This window comes from Dermacentor andersoni, chromosome 3 (genome assembly GCF_023375885.2).
Source record: "Dermacentor andersoni chromosome 3, qqDerAnde1_hic_scaffold, whole genome shotgun sequence".
Lineage (NCBI taxonomy): Eukaryota > Metazoa > Arthropoda > Arachnida > Ixodida > Ixodidae > Dermacentor > Dermacentor andersoni.
The window spans coordinates 29,353,985-29,377,566 of record NC_092816.1 but is presented as its reverse complement, the minus strand read 5'-3'; the positions used below and the strand labels follow the sequence as shown (position 1 = coordinate 29,377,566).

The window sequence follows — 23,582 nt, the reverse complement described above, 5'->3', positions numbered from 1 at the left end:
CGCAAAACGCGCCGGCCGCCGTCGCGTTTCAGCAGCTATAAGCGCTGTACATGTTCTCAGGAATGGCTATTTGAACGCAGATTGAGTTTTTTTTTTTTTTTCCTTTTTTTTTTGTCGCAGAGTGTGTACATTTCTCTCTGACACGAGGCGCTTGATTCGATTCGACGATCGCCGACCGTGCTCGCCGCTAGCCGTCGTTGCCACTTGTTGCTTTGCTTTTTGGGCGGACCTGCTTTCCGTAAACAGGGCCTGCGTGCGCTCGCAAAAAAATTTTTTGCGCCGAAACTGTTCGCAAGATCAGATGCTGCAGCCAATTGTGATGTCGGACGCATGGGTACCGAAAGTATGGGCAATTGCAGACAGCTCGCGTGCGATCGACAAGCTTTGTGAATTCGTTCGCCCAGTTCGGTCTTTCCTATTAATTCGTTATGCCAGTGTTTCAGTTTGAGCACAGTCGCTATAAAAAAGAAAAAAAGAACTGCAGCGGTTCCTCGAATCGCGGCGCGGTTCACGTACGATATGGGTGAAGGCGCGTGGACACGCGGCTACCGAAAACAGGACTCACTCACACCTTTATTGCTCTTTGCGTAAACTGGACGAAAGGGAGAACATGCCGATGAAGGACACAGCGACGAAACAAAGACAGCATTATCTTACTCTTCTATTGTGCAGCCACCGAACAATGGCATGACCAGCACTCCATATATTACTGAATGGAACATGTCACATCACTCACAAAGAACGACCGAGGCTGTCGTGGCCGAGGGTCAGTCCTCGCTCTCTCTAGAACTAGGTCAAGCACGCACAAAAAAAAAAATAACAACAATGGATGGATGGATACAACTTTCTTGTACGTCCGGTAAATAACAAAGAAGTAAATAAATAAACAAATAAAAGTTTCGTGGTCGCGTCATATCATTCGGATTCAGGGTGCAGTCTCTGTATGGTGCTTATAGCATTCATAAGGGAGAAGAAAAGAAAGTTTAATAGAAAGGAAAAAACGAAGATTGCAGATGTTTCTTCAATTTGTGTTTGTTGTGTGTAGTTTTCGGCACCCTCTGCGTGGCCAGTCCCCCTTATAAGTACGAGCCACGTTTTGAAACGACGATAACAACAGCTTGGGGGGAGGGGAAGGGGGGGAGGGTTTGCGGATTGAGCATGCATGCCTCTGGCCCATTCTGTTCGATGCAGGGACGAAGAATAACCTTGGACTCGATATCAGAATTCCTGCTCATCTCGTGCTTGTAGCAGCGCGTTCTTCCAAGTGCAGTGCTTCTTGCTGTGTATTAAAGGTGTCGAGTCGTGCCACAGCCAAGCCGTCGTGTGTGTATACGCGCACTCCTGACGGCGCCGGGGAGGCGCCCTGCGGCAGCGGCGTTATCGGTCACGTGTGGCCTCCTCAATAATGTTCCGTCGCACTTTGAAGTGCGCGCGTCTCGTCGGAGGAAGCAAACAAGTCTCTTTTTGACCCACGCAACGCTCTTTGCTCTTACTACGCGTGTACGACGTTGCGTACATGTATGCGTGGGTTTCGTCGGCTTGGTAGCGTCGGAGCGAGCCGATGTAATCCCAACGCATAATTAAGGCCCAGGGCCCGAGCAATGCTGTTTAAATGGCGCCCTCGGCGCATCGCAGACGTCAAGCACTGCACTCAAACGCCTGCGACCGCAGCGCAGACGCGCATTCTGCACGGCAACAGTTGCAGAAATACCTGCCATATATCGTCATCGCTGTCACTGACGTTCTTCTGGTGCGTCTGTTGCAGGATTCGAAGGTCTCGCTTGAACCACGTCTGAATCGCTCGTTCCCTGCCGTTGGTGAAACGCCATTGTCATTCCCCGCCATATAGGTGCCTTAATTTAGCTGGGTTGAATTCACTGCCTCTCTGGTATCCAGGCCCACTGCTTCTGCCACCCCTCCGTGCGTTGACAGTTCAATTCGTCGTTCGGATGCTATCTGAGGGTCGCATATGTATGCAACGCTACTGTCGCATTAGGCATGCGTTGTATATACTGTCAGCTGCATGGAGGAGCTAGCATAAGGTTTCATATTCGAATAAAAGCGCTGCACACAAGGCGCAGACGGAACGGCAACCTCGCTCGCGTCGTTCACAAAGCTTCCCATTCGTCGACGCCTTGTGGCCGAACCAGCTATCGCGTCTGCATGCAGCTGCTGTGGTCACCGCAGTCGCCCTCATGCGCTGGGAATGAATCGCCGAGGATGAGACAAGCATATAGGCGCCATAGATTTCCAGCTCAAAAAGCCGTCCTATATTCTCATTCCTCCGCTGTTCTCAAATATGAACGCGTTTATCATCTCCGGCCTTTTTTGTCGCGCTGGTGTCTTTCACGCGTGTGAACGAGTACTTTTGCAGTATATGTGTGGGTGGAGGGGAGCTAAGAGGGAGAGTGGGGGATGGGGGCGAGGGAGTGCTTCTATAGTCGTGCTTGCGATACTGCGCTTCTCCCGGACGTATACTATACGTGTGGCGTGTACATAATCTCCGCCTTTCTCTCCTGCCGTCGCGCTCGCGAGGTCGCGTTCGCCTGAAGGACGCGCGACGACACTGTTGTTTGCGGCGGCCGGTGTGACGCGGTGGACGTCGCCGGGTCGTCGCGCTTGTCCTCCTCCTCCTCCTCTACCCCTCCTCGTCGGACTCCGCCGTCTGATCGGCGTCCTCATTGGTAGTGGTGGCGACTGTGGTGTCCTTCTTGTGGAGCCAGAACTTGTACGAAGACCGCCGCTTTGTGCGCGCGCAGGCAGTGCAGACAGCGTAGGCAGCAACTGGAGCGCGACGCCGTAGAGGCGCTTTGTACGCGGGCGCGTAGTGCCACATGTGTACGTGCGCTTACGCACCGTGCTTCGTGGCGAACACGGGGTGGGAGGAGTGAGCGTTCTTACAGCGGCGGCTGCTACCGTGCATTTCGCGGCCGCCGCGCCAAGTGGCGGTCAAACTGCGCTAATGACACGGCAGCATTGCTGCTGCGAAGCCGGTAGGAGGGCTAGCGACCTTGGTGATGACGGTGATTGTGCGGGACCTAGGCGTTATACCCGAACTGAGAGGAATTAAGCGGGGAAAGAATGGTGGCGTGTAGTTTTCGGGGACCTCTCGCGCCTAGTCTGGGTCACTGCGTTCTTGCTCGTAAGAAAGGGCTGTCAAAAGAGAGAGAGAGAGAGATGAAGAAAGGGCGGGGGTTGCAGAGGTATTACACTTGTAAGTTGTAACTTTGGTGTGAGGACACCTGAGCAACATCATGCTGTGGCGAAATGATATTGAGGGTGATGAAGACAGAAGAGGAACGCACTGTGTGCGGGGCTTTGAGCCTCGTAGTCCTTGATCGGTGGTCAGAAAAATTGTCTTGAAACACTGTGCCACAGCTCAGTGTTAAAGGGAAAGAAAGATAATTTTAATGAAAGGGAGATGGAGAGGCTGGGCAATGGAGTGCGCCTTGCATAATTAGCCCGCAGTCCAACGGGTGACAGCGAGAAAAATGGAAGGTGAGGCGCTGAAAACTATAATGCAGGTAGAGTGAGAGGCAGATAAAAGAAAGGGAGAAGTCGGAGATGTTAACGAGAGAAGCGTCTGGTTGGTTGCCCTATACTCTGTTGTAATCGCACCGCTGGCACGAGTTGTTGGGGTCTCGGTGCTGACGCCCGTTATTGCCAATGGGCCGCAAGCCCCAAGGGTAGCGTTGGCCTGGCGGCCTGGGGCACTAGAAGCATCCGAAGGTCCCGGCAAAGCATGAGAAGACTGGTAACAGAACAACTTGTTTATTCTAACATAGCAAAAGAGCGGCCGGTCAGTTCGACCGAAGTGGAGAGACGGGAGAGCACGTAACTCCAGTACAAATCGGAGCCTCTCTCCTGGCGTCCGGGGGCAGCTGCTCTTATACCCTCGGCGTCGCGGTCCAAAAGGGAAGGTCACGGGATGAAGGTCACGGGATGAAGGTCACGGGACGGCGGAGCATGAGCCCACGACGGCGCGAACGGTTGAGCCGAGAGACCTGCTGAACCGAGTGTAGTGACGCATCGCCAACCCTCACACACGACGGCGTGAACGGTTGAGCCGAGAGACCTCCAGGCTCCTCATTCGGGGAACTCCGCTCCCCGGCTGCCGCGCTTTGACAAGCGAGGGCACACACACACACACGCACACACGAAGACACGTGGCACTGAAACACGCCTGGACACGCTTGGCGGGTAGGCGTTGCGGCGGCGTTGAACGGGCCAAAATGTCCGCCGTTTTGAACAAAGCACCGGCGTCCGTTGCATTCGCGCCGGCATTACCGCGCGTTGTAGGCGAAACGTAACAGACCGCCCCGCCGGGGGAAGGAGATCCCGATGGTCAGGGGACTGCATCCGCTGTCCGGAGGGATGTCGCTCGATGATGCTCATAACCGTAGTCGGGCGTCCTTTGGCGTTTCTTGAGCGCAGCGCACAGAGAAGGCCTCGTTCTCACGTTCAGGTGCACACAGGACACTGCAAAGTGACTTCGGGAGAGTTGACATTTTTGTTCTCGTTTCCGGCAAGCGTTAGAACTACGCCGAAAGTCAACCGCTCAGTCAGCAAGCACGGCACAACCCTCACTAAGCCCTGCCAGGCTCTTTCCCCTTTTTTACTGCTGCCTAGTTCCTTACAGTAGTTTAGCAGCACTCAGAACGCGTCCACAAATCGGAAAATTGCACTAGAAAGCACATCATCACTTTGAAACACTACACAAAAGCAATAGGTTAAAAATCCTGCCTCAGGAAGAAAAACATCAGTAACAAGCAATTTTGAGGCTGATTCCCACGTTAGGGGCTTCGACTTAAGCCATCGGCGTTACCGTTGAGACTCCCCTTTTTGTAACGTACCTCAAAGGAATATTGTTGCAAAGCGAGGCTCCAGCGCAGGAGGCGGCCATTTTTGGGAGAGATGGTCTGCAGCCATTGGAGAGGGCAGTGATCCGTTTCAATGATAAACCTCGAGCCAGCTAGGTAACATGACAATTTCTGAACGGCCCACACGATACACGCACACTCTTTCTCGGTGGCGCTATACGCCTGCTCACGACTCGTCAGCTTACGACTAGCATACAGGACGGGGTGTTCTACTTCTCCATTTTCCCGTTGGCACAGTACAACGCCCATGCCTCGCTCACTAGCATCACACTGAACAACGAACCCTTTTGTGTAGTCGGGCGATCGTAGCACAGGCTGGCTTGTTAGGGCGCTCTTTAGGGCGCTAAAAGCTCTTTCCTTCGTCTCATCCCAGACGACTGTTTGCGGCTCTGTCTTTTTTAGAGCATCCGTCAAGGGAGCCGCGATATCAGAGTACCTGGGGATGTACCTCTGATAGTAGCCGGCGACACCTAAGAACGACCGAATATCGGTCTTCGTGCGCGGTTGCGGGAAGTCTCGCACAGCGGCCACCTTTATTTCAGAGGGGCGGCGTCGACCCCGACCAATCACGTGTCCGAGGTAGACAACCTCGGCCTGTGCTAACTGGCACTTGGGAGCCTTGACTGTCAAGCCCGCATCGCGCAGGCGGGTTAGCACTGCCCGCAAGTGCGCCATATGCTCAGGCCAGGACGCGCAGAATATCGCTACGTCGTCTAGATACGGTAAAGCGAATTCTTGCTGTCCCCGCAACACTTTATCCATGAGGCTTGAAAAGCAGTATGGCGCGTTCTTCAAACCAAAACTCAAAACTTTAGGACGGAATGTCCCCATTGGTGAAATGAACGCCGCATACCTACTAGCCTCTTCTGTAAGTGGAACCTGCCAATAACCCCTGACGAGATCTAGGGTGGAAATAAACTGAGCGCTACTCACTCTCTCAAGGCGCTCCTCGATGTTCGGGATCGGATAAATTTGATCCTTAGTGATGGAATTAAGCCTGCGGTAGTCGACGCAAGGACGAGGTTCCTTGCCCGGTACCTCAACTAAAATCAAAGGGGAGGTATAATCACTCTCACCCGCTTCAATAACACCGAGCTGTAGCATTTTCTTTACCTCAGCCTCCATAATATCGCTCTGGCGGGGTGACACCCGGTACGCCTTGGATCGTACTGGCTCTGGGGAGGTAAGTTCTATGTCATGAGTAAGGACAGAAGTCCTACCAGGCCTCTCAGAGAACAGACCTTGAAACTCTTGTAAGAGCTGGTGTAGTTCGGTTTTCTGCTCAGGCGACAGCGATGCTTTACTTATTAAGTCACTAATGACTTGATCGGTGTCTTTCCTGTTCGTCACCGAGCCTAGTCCCGGAAGCTCGACCGGAAGCTCTTCTAAATTTCCCGCATCGGGAATTTCCTCTCCAGTATCTGGTGCCTTTAACGCTACAGGCTCAATTTTATCCCGTTCGGGCGTGCTCTGACTACCAGCTTGCTGCGCCTCTGACCCTTTCTCATCGTTCAACAACGTCGGCCCCGCAACTACCGCCTTTGCAGCGAGCTCCCGAACCTTCGATCTGGTTAAGGCCTGAACGCTAGCCTCACCAAACAAAAGCCCCTTCTCGCGCAGGAGGTGATCGGACCTGTTCGAAAATAAGTACGGGTACTGGGGGGGCAGCATAGATGACACTGCGGCCTCCGTCTCAAGTGCTCCGAAAGGTCCTTCAATAAGCACTTTTGCTACCGGCAGACACACGCTATGAGCTTCCACTGCTTGCTTGATCCATGCGCACTCGCCTGTGAACATATCGGGTTCTACGTAAGAGGGGTGAACTACATCCATTGTAGCTGCGGAATCGCGAAGCACTCGGCACTCTTTCCCGTTCACGAGGAGGTCTCGCATGTAAGGCTCGAGAAGCTTCATGTTCTCGTCAGTGCTGCATATAGACAAAAACACGACTTGTGTTTTTGTTTCTGGACACTGCGCCGAAAAGTGACCCGGCTTCTGGCACGTATAACAAACGCGCGCTTGCCTCGTCTCGAACCGCTTTCTGCGTTCGGCTTCGGTTGCCGCCGTCTCCTTACGTTCGGTCGGACTGCTTTCACTCGCATCCGCACTACGTGTATCCCCCTTTGCTCTCATGGGTGTGAACTTCGGCCTCTCAAACTTGGAGCCAAATTCACCCTTTTGACCGTCCTTAGCTCCGCGAGCCCGACGCGTCACAAACTCCTCGGCTAACTCAGCGGCTCTAGCCACCGTACTAACGTCTGGCCTATCCAAGACCCAGTACCGCACGTTCTCAGGTAACCGACTATAAAACTGTTCTAGCCCGAAACACTGCAGAACTTTCTCGTGGTCACCAAACGCTTTCTCTTCTTTGAGCCACTCCTGCATGTTTGACATAAGCCTGTAGGCAAACTCTGTATATGACTCACTTTTGCCTTTCTCATTTTCCCGAAACTTCCGACGGAACGCCTCCGCTGACAGCCGGTACTTTTTTAGCAGACTCGATTTCACTTTGTCGAAATCCTCTGCCTCCTCTCTCTCCAAGCGAGCGACTACGTCGGCCGCCTCGCCGGGTAGCAAAGTGAGCAAGCGCTGTGGCCACGTTTCCCGAGAGAACCCCTGCTTCTCGCACGTTCGCTCAAAGTTAACCAGGAACAAACCAATGTCCTCTCCAAGCTTAAACGGCCGCATCAGGTCAGTCATTTTGAACAATACTCGTTCTCCTGCACCGTGTGCCTGACTTCCATTACGAGCGCGTTCCATCTCTAACTCGAGACGCTTCATTTCCAAAGCGTGTTGACGGTCGCGCTCTCTTTCTTTCTCTTGTTGCTCTCGTTCTATCTGTTCTTTACGTTCGCGCTCATCTTTCTCTTTCTGTTCTTTTCGTTCACGCTCATCTTTCTCTTTCTGTTCTTTAAGTTCACGCTCCTGTCTCTCTTTTTGCTCTTTAAGTTCGCGCTCCTGTCTTTTTGCCGTCTCCCTCTCCTCAATGGTCTCAAGGCATTCCGACAGCTCGTCATCCTCAGCTTCTAACTCAAGAATAGCCCTTAGCAGTTCTGGTTTTCTGAGTTTGTCTGAGACATCCAGACCCAACTCTCTTGCAAGCTCCAGCAATTTCGGTTTGCGCAACGACTTCAAATCCATGGCTGCTCTGAATGCTGCTTTCTCTACTGCCTACTATTGTCTTGCCGCAAACTAACTCGGCAGCAACGACAACCACAATTACCAGCTCTGTTTCTAACACTAACAAAAGCCTGGCAAAACTCAGAAGAAGAAAGTCCCGCACTCACCAAACCTTGCAGCCAAGACTTCAGCGCAGTCGTTCCGCTGCAGGCAACCAGTCATCACACAGGGCTCGTTGCGCTGCTCCCGGATGGTCGTTGTGCTGCTCAGCATACAGTCAACCGCATCTCTTCGCTGCTGGCCTCCGTTGTCGCGATCTCACCGCTGGCAACCAGATGTTGTAATCGCACCGCTGGCACGAGTTGTTGGGGTCTCGGTGCTGACGCCCGTTATTGCCAATGGGCCGCAAGCCCCAAGGGTAGCGTTGGCCTGGCGGCCTGGGGCACTAGAAGCATCCGAAGGTCCCGGCAAAGCATGAGAAGACTGGTAACAGAACAACTTGTTTATTCTAACATAGCAAAAGAGCGGCCGGTCAGTTCGACCGAAGTGGAGAGACGGGAGAGCACGTAACTCCAGTACAAATCGGAGCCTCTCTCCTGGCGTCCGGGGGCAGCTGCTCTTATACCCTCGGCGTCGCGGTCCAAAAGGGAAGGTCACGGGATGAAGGTCACGGGATGAAGGTCACGGGACGGCGGAGCATGAGCCCACGACGGCGCGAACGGTTGAGCCGAGAGACCTGCTGAACCGAGTGTAGTGACGCATCGCCAACCCTCACACACGACGGCGTGAACGGTTGAGCCGAGAGACCTCCAGGCTCCTCATTCGGGGAACTCCGCTCCCCGGCTGCCGCGCTTTGACAAGCGAGGGCACACACACACACACGCACACACGAAGACACGTGGCACTGAAACACGCCTGGACACGCTTGGCGGGTAGGCGTTGCGGCGGCGTTGAACGGGCCAAAATGTCCGCCGTTTTGAACAAAGCACCGGCGTCCGTTGCATCCGCGCCGGCATTACCGCGCGTTGTAGGCGAAACGTAACAACTCTAAGAAAGCGAAAAGGAATGCGCACATAACCACAATTATACTATGCATACGCATGTTGTCACTGTACGTCTTTATTTATGTAGTAATAACCGCTCCGCTCGGGCTGCTAAAATGCAGTTGCTTATCCTACGTTGTTGTTGTTGCTGTTTTTCATTTTCTTCTTTCTTTAGCGTGTGTGTGTGTGTGTGGGGGGGGGGGGGGGCAGACACGGATATTGCTTTAGCAATATTTATATTTGATTATTCATTTTCTCTTAATTTCCTGGTGTAACATGCAGAAGGTGTAGTATTTGTGGTGTGAACTACTCGAGGCATTATCTGACCTGCAGCGCTCGGATTGGCAACGCAATTACTTTTATTTTTTCTCCCTTTTGTCTTCGCAGTTCTAAAGTAATATCACGTGGTAATTTGAGCTGCAGCCTTCGCTTGTATGATACTTCAATTTGGTTATAAGGCACGCTGAGTTTTAATATAGTATTTGCAGTGCGAGTCGCTCGCTTCGCTCAAGACTTCCGAATCGCCTTGTGGTCGTCATGGAAATTTATACACCCTTCTTCCGTAACATTAAAGTAGGTCGCGTGATGACCCTTGCTACACCCTGCCGCACCACATTCCCGTAGACACCGCAAGCTGTCTTTCATACAAATGTTAAGTGTAAGAAGGATAAAAAGAAAGAGGAAACAAAAACATAAAACAAAGGGACAACCGAAAGAAAAAAGTAACACAACTCTGCGAACACTTGCGTGACTTCGAACGCACGCATTTTGTCCGTCTCGAGGGCTCGCGACCGCCGCAGAACGTACACACACGTCTCAGTAGCCAAAGCGGGCCAGACCGAAGAATCGGCGGCCGAGGAAAACTGCCGCGCACGCGAGGGGTCAAGAAGACGGGTTGTGAGGCGTGGAGGAGGCACCAGGCCAGGCCAGGCGTCGCCCGCGGTCGTCGTGGTATAGTAGTCGCCGCGCCGTTTTGACCGTCCTGAATGACGCTTTGTCCGTGCACCTCTGCCGCGCTGTGCGTTGCGGATGCACGCGTCACGCCCCGTTACCTCCCCCCCCCCCCCCCGCCCGTCTATATCTCGGCCTGCGCCACGGGGTCGCCATTGTCGGCGCACACTCACGCATAAACTCAACATGCGCGCACGCAAGGGGCGTCGCGGGCTGCAGAGCAGAGAATTGCGGCTTTGCGTGCACTGGACACTGGATGCCTTTCTCGAATCGACGGAATTCAGCAACTTGTGTCGTACGCGTGCGTGGTATCGTATATATAGTATATCATGTCGCACTGTGTGTAATCTCTTAGTGAATGTATAGAGTGAAGATTGACGATCTCCGAGAGGCTTGATTTTATTTTATTGAACTCCACCATGCAGGCGCTTACGAACACCGAAGCCGAGCAATAGCATTCGAAGCATCTTTAAACTATCGACCTCTCATTCGCTTGCTTTGATTCCCCTGGCCACCCTTCAGCACTCTTGACTGTTATTCGCACTCAAATATGTGTAACTCAAAATGTCAACAGCGTGGTCATGAGGACGAGTCGTGCTTTGTTTGTTTGTTTGCTTGTTTGTTTCAATTGTTCCTCCTCTTCGCCTCTTTTGTACTTTTGCATACGCCGGGAGGCCTATACAACTGGTGGCGGTGGTGGTGGATTGTAGCAACAGGCGAGCTTAGCCTGGCGATCAAGGCCGGCAATTGCTCCGCCCGAGCGTGACTTACAATATCACTGCGGTTTTTCACCACATGCCCGTCGAACCGGTCTCTCTTAAAAATGTAATAAAAATAGGTGAAGCTTCTTTGCGATCCTTTTGTGACCACAAGATGATGTAGGCACGCATGCAGGAGGTGCTTTTCTTTTTCAGTTTCTTCTGAAGAGTGCACCTTTTATCTCGGTATTTCGGACACGATCACAGAAAGTGCTCAATTTTCTTTCTCCCAGCAATAGGTGTTTATATGTTCTGTGGTCCCATACCCTGTTGCTCAAAATTAATCGGGAGTTCCCCATTACGGCGTGCCTCATAATCAAATGGTGGTTTTGGCATGTAAAAACCCACAATCCATTCCATGCAAGTGGTCTGCGCATAGAATCTCGTTCCCGAGCTTGTAGAATCGAGAACATTCAGCTTGCTCTGAAGATGAGTGCGCTGCCATCCTGACTCGGCAACCTGGCCGGTACATTCTGATTCCTTCCTTTAGCAATACCTAGGATCCCGATGACGTCTCCCTTAAGGATTTCTCTTCAGCTTTCCCGTACGCCAGGATGGAAAAGGCGTTTCGATTGCGTTCGAAGGCGTGAGTGATCCATTTGGACGAAAGTGGAAATGTTGGCAACTGTTTTGCGCCAGCTGCGGCACAAACTTGTTCAAACTTCACTCCGCAAGCTTTCGATGAAAGGATGAAAGCGTGAGGCCTTATAATAAAAGGTTTCGTCAATAAAACGCATTTCACAAACGAGCACGTTGCACTGTTGCAAATGCCTTTGACGGGGATCCGGCTTCGTGGCCCGCCATCGCGGTTGGTGGCGCCAGAGCTACGTTAACTCTTTCCCTACCGGCAGCTCTTCACTGCAGATTACGAGTTTTTCTTGGCTTCCGTCATCTCTTCGAGTCTTGTTTCCACGCGGTCTCGAGGATCGACGCTCCTCTTTAGCCGACTTCGAGTGCGCTTGTATATCCCCCTCTCGCGTCACACAGTGGCACCGCGCGCCTCATCGTTCTGGGATACCTTATCCCCCGTTGTATTATCTCCGGCAAGATTCCATCGCGCATGCGTCACTGACTAGAGCACTCGTGTCGTGCTAAGAGATCATTGACTTCCCGTGGCGCTAACATTCTTATTCTGAGAAGATATATATATACCTTCCCAAGGCCTTGTGGTGCGTCGCTTGCTTCCTGTGCGTCATTCCGCGGCGGCCCAATTGCTTTCTCTGGGCACACTTCATTCCTTAGATCGGCGCGCACTGAGACTGCGTAATGGAATTGATTAGCCCCGGATGCCTGATTTTCGGCATGAAGTTGCTGTACTTTCGGCTACTGTCTTACAATGCGATTGAAACTTTTTTGTAGCCATAGTCGCTACTGAGTCAGTTAGATGTATGTATGTATGTATGTATGTATGCATGTATGTATGTATGTATGTATGTGTGTATGTATGTATGTATGTATGTATGTCCTTCCTTCCTTCCTTCCTTCCTTCCTTCCTTCCCCCGTTCCCTGGTGTGCTTCCTCTCGGGTTAGGGCACTAAGTCCCACAGTATTATTTTTCTGCCCACTTCATTTCATTTCGGTCATCACCGCCCCCCATTCACTGCAAAAATATTGCGAATATTACTAAGGCCTGACTTGTCCTGTCTCTAATTAAAGTATTTCTATCAAACCTCCTCCGGCCTGGCAGTCGCGCTCTTAACTGCCTTCTAGAGGGACGTTCGCTAAAAAGCTTAGTTGTGTTTATATTTTCGTTTGACCAGTATATCGAACCTCACACAATCATCTCGAGCATTATGGTTCATCGATATGCCACATTTACCGGCAGTACCACTTTGTCGTAACATTTTTCCAGGTCCTCGTTTTATGGCCTCATAGGCAACGACCGCTTGGTTCGTTACGCCGCTATCCTTAAATGCAGCAAAGAACACGAAAAAAAAATAATAACGACCCTGTGTCCGCAAAGGGCCCGGAATTCTTATTACGTCGACGACGAACCTCATTAAGGCACGTTGATGATGCTCCCCGCCGTCATCATCGTCTTTCTCACTGCGACAGAATATTACGTAACCGCCGTCGTCGCATTCCTTTCCTGCACTTTCCAGGACCACTTCCTTCCTTCTCTCCTGGTCATCGTTATCCTGCGTCGTTTTTCAAGGTATAGTGCGCCGCATTTAGCGGAGAATTGATCGTCGCCATGCACTGCGTCCTCCTCGCCGTGTGCATCCCTCGTTTTATGTACCGCCCGTGTGGCGAGGCGGCATGCAGTACACGTCGCTTGAGCAGTGAGTGACTTGGCCGAGACCATTTCGCTGCATTCGAGTGCAGATCTTCCTTTATGTTGGGCATCGAAGCGCTGGAAATTGCGCAGATGCTTGAGTGTATACTGTATACGCTGCTATGCGACAGCTCCAGTCGTGCTCGCGCAGAGATTTCCCTCCCCCCTGCAGACCCTCCCTTCTGCGGTTCTTCACCATCGTTGCCCCCCCCCCCTTGTTTCTCAGAGCCACTATACACGTTCCTTCGAACGCTGTGCAGACTCTCTTGAAATGAGCAAGCTTTACTGGCACGTTCCCAGCGCTATCCTCAAAGGTGCGACTGCCGGACAAAACTTTTGGCTCCACTTCAGGCTAGAACTGGTCCGCTGCCAAATGGGGAGGCCTTCTCAACAATTGTGCAAGACCCAACAGTCGTCACGTTCCTCCAAGCCCTCAATCTGACCCGGCTCAACACGTGCCCCTGCGATGCCGCGTCTGGCGTGCCGTCGTCGCGGGCTGCGTTCCGAGAAACGCGACGCGCATGCAAAGATGAAGCCGGCTGCTGCTATATACTGCTGCTGCTGCTGTCCGCGTCGGAAGCGGCACTGCCCCGCATATACTGTATACACGGACCGCCGCGTGCGCGTTACGCACACGCAGGAAGGGCCGGCCGCAAATAGCGAGTCCGACCGACAGCGCGGCGGCCCACGCGGCGCCTCGGGCGCGCACGCACGTCTCGAAGACCTCCCGTGACTTTCTTTCTCGAGTCGCGTGCTGTAGTCGCTCGCGCGCGTGCTCCTTCGATCGCAGCACGGGGCGGTAGTCGCAGTGCTGCTTGCTCGCCGGCGTCTCGCAGTTGTGTCCTCCGGTCTGCTTGCACTCGCGTGCGTGATTTGGACGCGTGAGGCAGCGAATAGGTGCTCTGGCAGCGGTAGTGTAGCGGCGACTCGAAGGACCCTTCGCGGCCAACAAAGCCGTGTCTTAGGTGGAGCTGTTGGACCACGTGCTTGCGTCGCGTGCCAAGCGAGCCTGCCGCCCGCCCCGTCGCCCGAGCGGCGCTCGCCTTTCTGAATGTCGTCGTGCATGGGCTTTAGCCGCAAGGAGGTCTGCTCTGGTAAGGAAGCTTCGCCACCTTACGTGACGTGCCCTTTCACTCTTTGGTTTTTGTTTGCTTCTTTGTGCACGCTAGTAGGTTCTGAAGGCTGTCCCTGCGTGCATGCGTGGCTCCTTAAAGAGCGCTCGTCGAAGGCGGCTCGACTACATAAAGAGGTTTTATGTAGATAAGCACAGCTGCACAATGAAAATATTGATAATAATGAAAATATTGAGTGTGTATGTGCGCGCATGCGTGCGTGCGTGTGTGCGTTAAAATCACAATATGATTATGAGGCATGCCGTAGCTTTGACCAGCTGGGGCTCTTTAACATGCATCCAAATCTGAGTACACTGTAAAATAATTTACACCCCTAAGGGTTTTTTTGAGTGTCTATAACTAACCCCCTAGCACCCTAGAAAAAGCTGGGTTTTATAGGCAATTACACCCTTATGATGGTTATTCTATGTTCCAATAACACCCTATCCCTTGGGGGTGTTTTGAACAACATATTACCCTTCGACCCATGGGGTGTAAGGGTGTGATCAGGAATATATTACCCCTTCACCTATCGGGTGTAATGAGCAATATAATAGCCCTTGCTATAAGGGTGTTGAAGTACGGCATGTTGAAGCGGGTACACATGCACTTCATTGTTTGTTTCGTAAGTCAGGCTAGCACACAGAAATGTTATGTACGGTGTGCATACAATAGGTAATGTGTTTCCAAATGCATGGCATAGCAACTTTGAAGAAAACACATAATCACGTGTGAGTGTTCTGCGTGAAATAATCCATTTACCACAGATACAGGAAGAGTGACTGCATGGAGGGTCATTTATTCTAGCCACCTGTACAATATTTAGAGCTTGCACTACGCCTTGTATGTGGTGACAAGTCTTGTGGTCGTTCTACACTGAAGAACAGTCTTATTCAAACCAATGTTCCAGGGCACAGGCGAGGCTGGTGATGCCTTTGTGTAGCTCCATTCCAATGTCCTAAGGCGAGCCATCATAGATGAAGCCATTCCTTCATTGATCGCTGTAGCCATCTGCTTGTTTTCTACCTGCAAAATGATTTGTTGCAATTTGATGTCAGGAAAAGTATGCGAAACATGACAAGCAGCGCTTCCCTGCATCATTCACTTAAATATTTCAAGATCACATGAAGACCAGGATAAAGAAAACAAGCACAGATGGTGCTTACTTCCAAGAAATCGTTATTTCGAAAGAATAAGGCATTTATTCTGCCAAATCATGAATGTAGGAGAGAGAGGCTACACAATTATATGAGGGCAATTCAGAAATTACTGCCTCCAAGCCCACTACTTTGCCAATATTACTGCAAACATTTTGAACTCTTTATCATTGATGCGCTTATGTTTATGCTATCGAATGTCGCCTCACCATCCTATCTCTTCTCGTTCCAGAGTAATCGAGCAATTCATGGCATCCAGTGGTGAAGTCCAGTTGAAACAGCAGGCTGTAATTGAATTTCTGGCTGCGGAAGGTTGTGAGCATATCAACATTCATCGCCATCTGACTGCAGTTTACGGGGATGCCTGTGTTGACGTCAGCACTGTGCAGAGGTGGGCAAGGACTGTGAAAGACCAAAATCCTGCCGCATCAAATCTCCAGGATCAGCACCGAAATAGACGGCCCACAATGGCTTCTGATGAGGGTCATGAACATCAGGCAGATAAGTTGACTCAGGGCAATCGCAGGATCAAGCAACACCAGATTGCAACAACACTCGCCATTTCCATTGGCTCAGTGAACCACATCATTAAAGACCTGCGTTACAAGAAGACTTGCGTTTGTTGGGTGCCACGGCAACTGAAGACTGACATGAAAAAGTTCAAGAATAGCCAGCAAGTTAAAATCTTCTTGTAACCCAGGAGTTTCTTAATTATCTGGTTCACTGAACCAATGGAAATGGTGAGTATTTTTGCAATCTGGTGTTGCTTGATCCTGCGATTGACCCCATTCAACTCGTCTGCCTGATGTTGATGATCCTCATCAGAAGCCGTTGCAGGCCGTCCAGTTCGGTGCTGATCCTGGACGTTTGATGCAGCTGGATTTTGATGTTTCACAGTCCTTGCCCACCTCCGCACAATGCTGACTTCAACACAGGCATCCCCGTAAACTGCTTTCAGATGGCAATGAACGTTGAAGGGCGTAGAACCTTCCGCAGTGAGAAATTCAATTACAGCCCGCTGTTTCAAGTGGACATCATCACTGGATGCCATGCATTGATCGATTACTTTGGAACGCGAAGAGATAGGAAGATGGGGCAAGTGACATTCTATAGCATAAACATCAGTGCATTAATGATAAAGAGCCAAAATGTTTGCAGTACTACTGGCAAAGTAGTGTGTTTGGAGACATTATTTCCTTAACCGCCCTCATATTACAGCAATAACGCTGGGCAGTTTGTTTTTGTGTGTGACATCTGACCCAAAACTACAATTTGGAATGTGCACAAATAAAGATGCTCGTGTTGAGTCCAATAAATTGCTTACAAATATATCAATCCTTTCTTATGCAATAAGTTTACAATGAGAAGCCACATCATCTCACTGCAACTTTTCCCTACAAGCAAGTTATATTGAAAATAAGGTGCAGCCATATGCTTCGCTATGCATTGCAGGGTAACCATCAAGAGGTACTTAGACATTATAGCCTTGTTCCCAAAACCAATAGTGTAAATGCCAACCATTATTTCACAGGAGGTGGTGGCCACAAGGCAAAAACAAATTCGCAGGGTTTACGTGCCTAAACAATGACCTTACGTTCATCGGTTAGTATAACACATGGCATTGTTGTTTTGCCTGCCTCCTCAGGAATAAACATTATTTATGGGAGTAGAAATCAGCATTTTCACAGAAGCTTGCTCCTTTAACAAGAGACACAAACGATGCTGTTCTTCAGATTTCCCAGGCAAACAATGCAAGCATCACTATACTCACTATCACAAACAATGCAAGCATCACTAAGCTGACCTTTATTTTTTTTCTTAATCTATGACCTACACAGTGGCTGGTAACAACCCCTCTCTCAGAACTATTTGGCATCTCTACTAGAAGCCCTACCTACACTTTTTAACATCATCTTAGACATCTCCACTAAGCAAGCACATAATTCTGCTGGTATTTTTATTACAGAGGTTTTCACTAAAGATCTTCCAAGCAAGAACTTTTTAGCATCTGATCATTTAGATGCTTTGAACTGGAACAACACAGTGAATGCATCATGCTTAACAGAAGTTTAGCTATTTTAATCAAAGCACAGTTAAAGCCTTTCATGTATGAAGTTTGTCATCTGCTTTCACTTGATCTTGCTGGTTATATGATTGTGAGTTACACTAAGATCAAACATTCTAATGGCCAACATCTTTCATCTGTGAAGCGCAGAAAACTTTAGTGCACTTGTCAGTGTTGTTACGGCATTCTTAAATGTGATGATTAGGCTGCTGGCTGTTTAGCACTGTAGTGGCATTGTACAGGGTGATCATTTTCAAGTTTTATGGAATTTTTAAAAATTTCCTGTGGCAGATGGCATAATTCTTGTCCTTGAGCTAGATTATTTGAAGAGGTGGACATCACTAGCATAAGAAATCGAAACACATGTCCGACTAATTAAAAAACATTCACTATTCACTTTGTCACTAATTATTTTACTGCACATATTGCAATTTACGAATTGTAGCCAGTGAGCTTGGAAGACGTGTGCACTTGAACTTCCAGGATGACACCAGTTTAGGAATAATTCCCTGATAAAGAACACTACACAAGGGTGTTCCAGTTACTTTTGTGCATCAGTGCATAAAAGCATATTTTGTTAAAAAAGTAAGTGGAACAACAGTGCATTTTTACGGCAAGTTTGATGGTACATATCTCCAAACTGGCGTCATTCTGAAAATCAATTCCAGAGTGGATGCATCTTGTAATCTCACTGGCTATGATTTGTAAATTACAATATGTGCTTCATATATGTGGTGGCACTGGCAAACACTCCTAGAGTTCTACTAGGAAACATAAATACCGAATAAAGTGGATGGGGAAAAGGCACCTGTTGTAGTTCAATGGGTAAAGCATCGCACGCGTAATGCGAAGACGTGGGTTCGTTCCCCACCTGTGGCAAGTTGTTTTTTCATCCACTTTCATTTTCAGTAATTTATAATTTCTTTATTTCATTTACTAATCACAAGTAATTTACCCCAAGTTGCCCTTGGTGTTAGTGTTTGCTGGCTTCTTAGGATAAGATTAATAAACATCGGCCCCTCGGTTAAGCCACTTTCTTTTTGTTTATATGTGCCATGAAGTAATTAATTGAAAAGCTAATTAATCGATTTTCGTTAATTGAACATGTGTTTCGATTTCTCGTGCAAGATATGTCTGCCTGTTTGAATATTCCTGCTCAAGGACTAGAATTATGCTATATGCAACAGGTTATACTTAAAAATTCCAAAAAACTTAAAATCATCACCCTGTATAAAGACACTGTGAATTTTAAAACAAGCTTCAGTGAACCTTACTGAATTAGCAAATGGCCAGTGTAACTAGCATGATTATCCTGGAAATCTTTTGTAGCTTATAAGCATAGAGCATTTCACTTACACATTTAGGAATGCGAAATTTTCTTGAAATCAGCCCTTTCTTTTTAACAGCTAGCATCCCTGCCAGTTTGGTTAGACATAATGTTGCATGACTTCAATAGTACTGCAAAATCAGATTTTCTTTCTGCTCCCAGTGTCTAGTGATATATCTTTACCAGTGCCCTTAGCAGCTGAGATAACTAATGTTCCTGCAGGTAAATATCAGAAAACATTGCGAAAACTGCCAAGTAAATGCAATCGTGCGTCTTGTTTACAATACAGCATGTGCTCTACCTCCTGCCAGGTTTGTTCTCCATATCAGGCCAGCATGCAACTTGTACAAGAGGCACCTTTCGCATGCATGAAGATATTTTATGAGGTTATGGTGGTGTCAAAATATGACATCAACCATAATGCCTTAAACTATTATATGAAACACTTGTAGAAAGATAGAAACGGCACCAATCTTGAATTTATCACGTTCGGTTTACAGTACCATAGTAGAAATGGCTCAACTAGTACAGGTACGCAAACGGGCTAGTTGGTATTGGCCGATGACGTTCGACAATGTGAACTCGACAAAGGATGGAGAATGAGGTGATAGCATTTGTCTCCATTTCTCGCCACTTTCGACGTCCTTTGTACAAGTCCGCACTGTTGAACATCATGGGTCAACTAGTACAGCCTGAAAAAAATGTAATGAAAGGAAACTTGGCTCTCAACCTCGACAATTCTGCCTGTCAGGTATTATGGTTTCTTCAGAACGTATTTCTTTATAAAAAGTCATGCCCATCAAGTAAAGCTTACTGAAAGAAATGAAGAACAACATCAACACCTCTCAAGGCACATGCATCAAAGGAGTTAGAGCATCATACACATTACCTTTAAGTGCAAAAGTATTGTTTTTCTTAGGCAAACTGCATTTCTAGTTTCTTAAAGCCTATATATTCATTTGTCACAGCTATGGGAAAATCACAAGGTGGAAAAAGATGTGTTGGTGCAATTTCAACATTTATGTACAACAACAAAAGGTAAAGCACAGGAAGTCTCACTGCTCCTCTGTCTAAATGACATTCAGTTTCATTTGTCATGTCCACTCCCATCCTGATGGCAGCAGAAACAGGAAGAGAGCAGCGTGGTTCAGAAAGCAGACGAAGGTGCTGATATCCTAGCTGACATAACGAGTAAAGAAGGGAGCTGGTCAGGCCATGTAGTGCAGACTTGAGACATCGTTAACTAGCGCGAAAAAAACAACGGACGACAGCTAGAAGCACACACGACAGAGCTCTAGGCTTCAACTGAAATTTTGGCTACACAGAAACATAGGATCCAGGGGATGTGACCTCGACGGATGGAAGCAACATTCATCTCTCCCTTTCCCTGTCTGACAAAGGTGGTATCGGAGCAAATTGATGGATAGGTTCATTTCGAGATACAAACACTCTTTTCGGTGAGAGCCAGGGAAGGGGTGCTTACACACCTATCACCCACTTTTTGATGCAAAGTGCTTCGAATATTTTCATGTCAACCTGCCTCTAGAGCCGCATGCGCAGATGAGCACTTTGAAACTGCTCAGTGCATGAGCACCTACAGCAATGATTGGCCAGATGGCCACCAGCCACTGACAGCTGCCCTATCTTGGTTCCCCGAAGCAGTCTTTTAAACACCGACCTGCTTGACTTGAGGGAACACAGGGCTGCTTTCAGTGCCTTAGTGGCTAGTGGCCACCTGGCCAATTATCGCCACACATGCTCATGCACCGAGCAGTTTCAAAGCAATCGTGCGCTCAGGCAGCTCCAGAAGCAGGTTCATAGGGAAATATACGAACCACTTTGCATAAAGAAAGTGGGGAACAGGTGTGTGAGCAGCCGTCCTTGGCTCTTACCAAGAGTGTTCGTATGTGAAATTAACCTGTTCATCAATTTGTTCCGATAGCTCCTGTGGTTTCCAACAGTCGACATTCTGTGCATCCCATGTTTCTGTGCAGCAAAAATTTCAGTTGAAGTCTCGAGTTCTGTCTTATGTGCTTCTTGATGTTGTCGTCTTTTTCATGCTAGATATTGATGTCTCAAGTCTGCAATGAGCACCAACTAGCCCAAGTGCCTTCATCAACCATGTAATGCATAGGGCAGATAACCGGTGGCACATTCGAGTTACAGAACTGATGCCAAGGGAAGAGAAGGGTAGTCAAGGACGGTAGAGAATCAGACTGTATGATAAGTCGGGAAATTTGCAGGCTTCACTTCGAATCAGCTAGCGCAAGACAGAGGTAATTGGAGCTCACTGGGAGAGGTCTTCATCCTCCAGTGGAAAAAATATGTAGGCCAATTGTGATGAAAAAAGCATACCTGTCGGCTCAGACACCTTCACTGTCTTTTGAGCAATGTGTAGGCCCAAGACAATCGGCCGGTTCCCATGCAATTGCTTCATGCTGACTAACTGCATGGGCACAAGAAAACAACTCACCATTAATACCACCCGAGATTGACCACTTAATAAAAGAACCTCTCAAACCTGCAAACACAATTAAGCATTTACCAGCTTAATACATACATATATACAAGCCAAGAATAGTTACAATAACCATACGCTTTATAACTAGACATTAGAATAAGGTAGTGAAACGTAGAATAGCCGTAGGATGTTCAGTGCAGTTCATTTCAGAAATACTGTCGATCACTGACAGGACGCCTTAGGCAGGGTTCAGTCGTACAACAAGAAAACAAATAGTAGTAGTAATAAGCATGCGTGCGTGAAATCAGAAAACGAGTTCAAGGTCGAGAAAAAAATGATTAGGCTCGATGTACTTATTTACACAAAGATAAATTCATAAACAAATAGCGCAACCACGCGTTCATCCGCAACGGCACGAAAGCTTCTAGAACAAACGAGTACAACTGAAAACGAAGGATAACCACATAGCCGGGATGGTTATGGTTCTTTTGTATTAATTCTAGCGATGAAAGCACAAGCATTGCAAGCTACCTGCGTCATTACCTACCACGTGACCTGGGACAAAAAATAAAAACAAAACGAGTGCAAGTACACAAGCGACATTTAATACGGTTGTCACACTGCACACTTTTGGCCGCGATCGATCCTGACTGGGATCGAATTTCTGGTCACGTTTGGCTTCCTTGCTGAATCTGCGGACGGGAGCCAATCGCGGTCGAAAATTTCGATCCGGAACAGGCTCAATCGTGATCGAAAGTGGCCGTGTGACACCGGTATAAGTATGCGCCCATCTTTAGCAACAGAATGAATTAGCCAAACCAAAGTATTATTTACCTGCCTGCGCCGTATACTGACGCGTAGCAGTACTTAATTCTCTACAACTCAATGTGCTGTCACAATTAGTTGAGGACACACGAACAATGAAACATCCGATATATTTTCATTTCTTTTTCACGTTCGGTGCCCGTAGGCTCCGCCTGAAGTACACATACTACACTCGCATCCAACACACCTTGTGCTGTCCTTTAAAGAAATTGCGCGAAAATTACTACCACAATGACGCACCATAAAAACGCGACGCTGAATGTGACCACGTACGTACCTTTTATATGAGCCGTCCATGCGCCTTGCAAAAGGCCCTCGGTTTGAAGGCGGAGCGCTGTCACGATGTATACTCTGGGCACGCCATTTCGTTTACGTAGTGGATGGACGATGTTGACGATGGATTCCGCCGAAAAAAAAAGTCCACTTCATCACTGGTCAGGCCGAATGGAAGATGTTTTCTCGTTGGCCACGAATGACGGCCGTCGTAGGCATAGTAAACACACTGTCACAAAGAAACACCGATGTCGTAGGCCGCTACTGCCTTTCTTTCTCACGCATAATCGCGTCGCCTTCAGTCCGGATGCTCCCTTCGCGTCGATGAGCACAAAAGTACACGAAAACAACGAGGTGGTGCAACCTAAACGTAGCGAAAAACAATCTAATTACTCACAACTTCAAGACTGTCACGGAGAACACACACATGTGCACCCGGCGGCCCGCCGCGAGTCTCAGCATACTCAGCAGCGATCGCGGCGACACCCGTCGGCGGAAGTTATTTCAATTTCGGTTTCGTTTTCAAGGCATAAATACATATATTCTTTTAAACTACGTGTGTATATTACTTTCGAGGCTATTTATTTTACGCTACCTCTAAGCAATTATTATTATTATTGTTATTATTATTATTATTATTATTATTATTATTATTATTATTATTATTATTATTATTATTATTATTATTATTATTATTATAAACAACAGTGGCAGATCCCACGCACTGTGGGAATCGACATAAGCGCAGCTTGCTGTTCTATTTGCGTTCACTGACGATATTTGGCGATGATGTTGACGGCCTACCACAGTCGTGATGTGATGTTGAATGTTATAATACAGAAAGACGTGCTTGCTCGAGGCGCTGTTGCACGCCATTTTTCGTAGCTTACGTGAAAGTTAACGCTCTAATTCCCTTACACGAGCGCATCGCATCGGGGCTGAAGCGTTGATTTGCCGAACAGCCGTTTCCGTGTTGTCGTCTTGACGCTGCGGTGCTTTAGTGCGGCTTTGCGTCTCTGCATGCCCTGAGTCAGTGATCCACGTGCACAAAACTGCGCGGTGCTTACATTTTAGAAATAGCAGAAACGTGCCCTTTCATACCTTGAAGTAAAATTATTACTGTTTGCCCGCAACTGTTGCCATGTTTAGTAGTAGTGCTCCTTTTATTGAGGAGACCCCAAACGAAGCATGCTTTGTGTTTGTAGAGTGTGAGACCGGGCTAGTTGGTATTCCATGCTGAAGTGACTAGCGCTGGAGGGGACACGGGGCACAAAAGGGCCACCACGGCGACAGCGCCCTTACCTTCTCCGGCGATCATCCCATGTATGCGAGCTG

At 48.7% G+C, this 23,582-nt stretch overlaps 1 protein-coding gene and 1 long non-coding RNA gene across 4 annotated transcripts in view; one reads left to right on the top strand and one right to left on the bottom strand.

Annotated features, from left to right (window-relative positions):
• RhoGAP1A (Rho GTPase activating protein at 1A) overlaps window positions 1-23,582 on the top strand; it is a 182,862-nt gene that overhangs the window by 48,065 nt on the left and 111,215 nt on the right. The gene's annotated exons all lie outside the window — the stretch shown is intronic.
• On the bottom strand, window positions 14,919-22,694 carry LOC140216700 (uncharacterized). Of its 3 annotated transcripts, none has more exons than XR_011893332.1 (3): window positions 22,252-22,694; window positions 21,044-21,209; window positions 14,919-15,165 (listed from the first exon to the last, which is right to left on the bottom strand). It is a non-coding gene; the product is annotated as an uncharacterized lncRNA (long non-coding RNA). The 3 variants fall into 3 exon arrangements; XR_011893333.1 differs by having other exon boundaries at window positions 21,044-21,134; XR_011893331.1 differs by lacking the exon at window positions 22,252-22,694 and having other exon boundaries at window positions 21,044-22,221.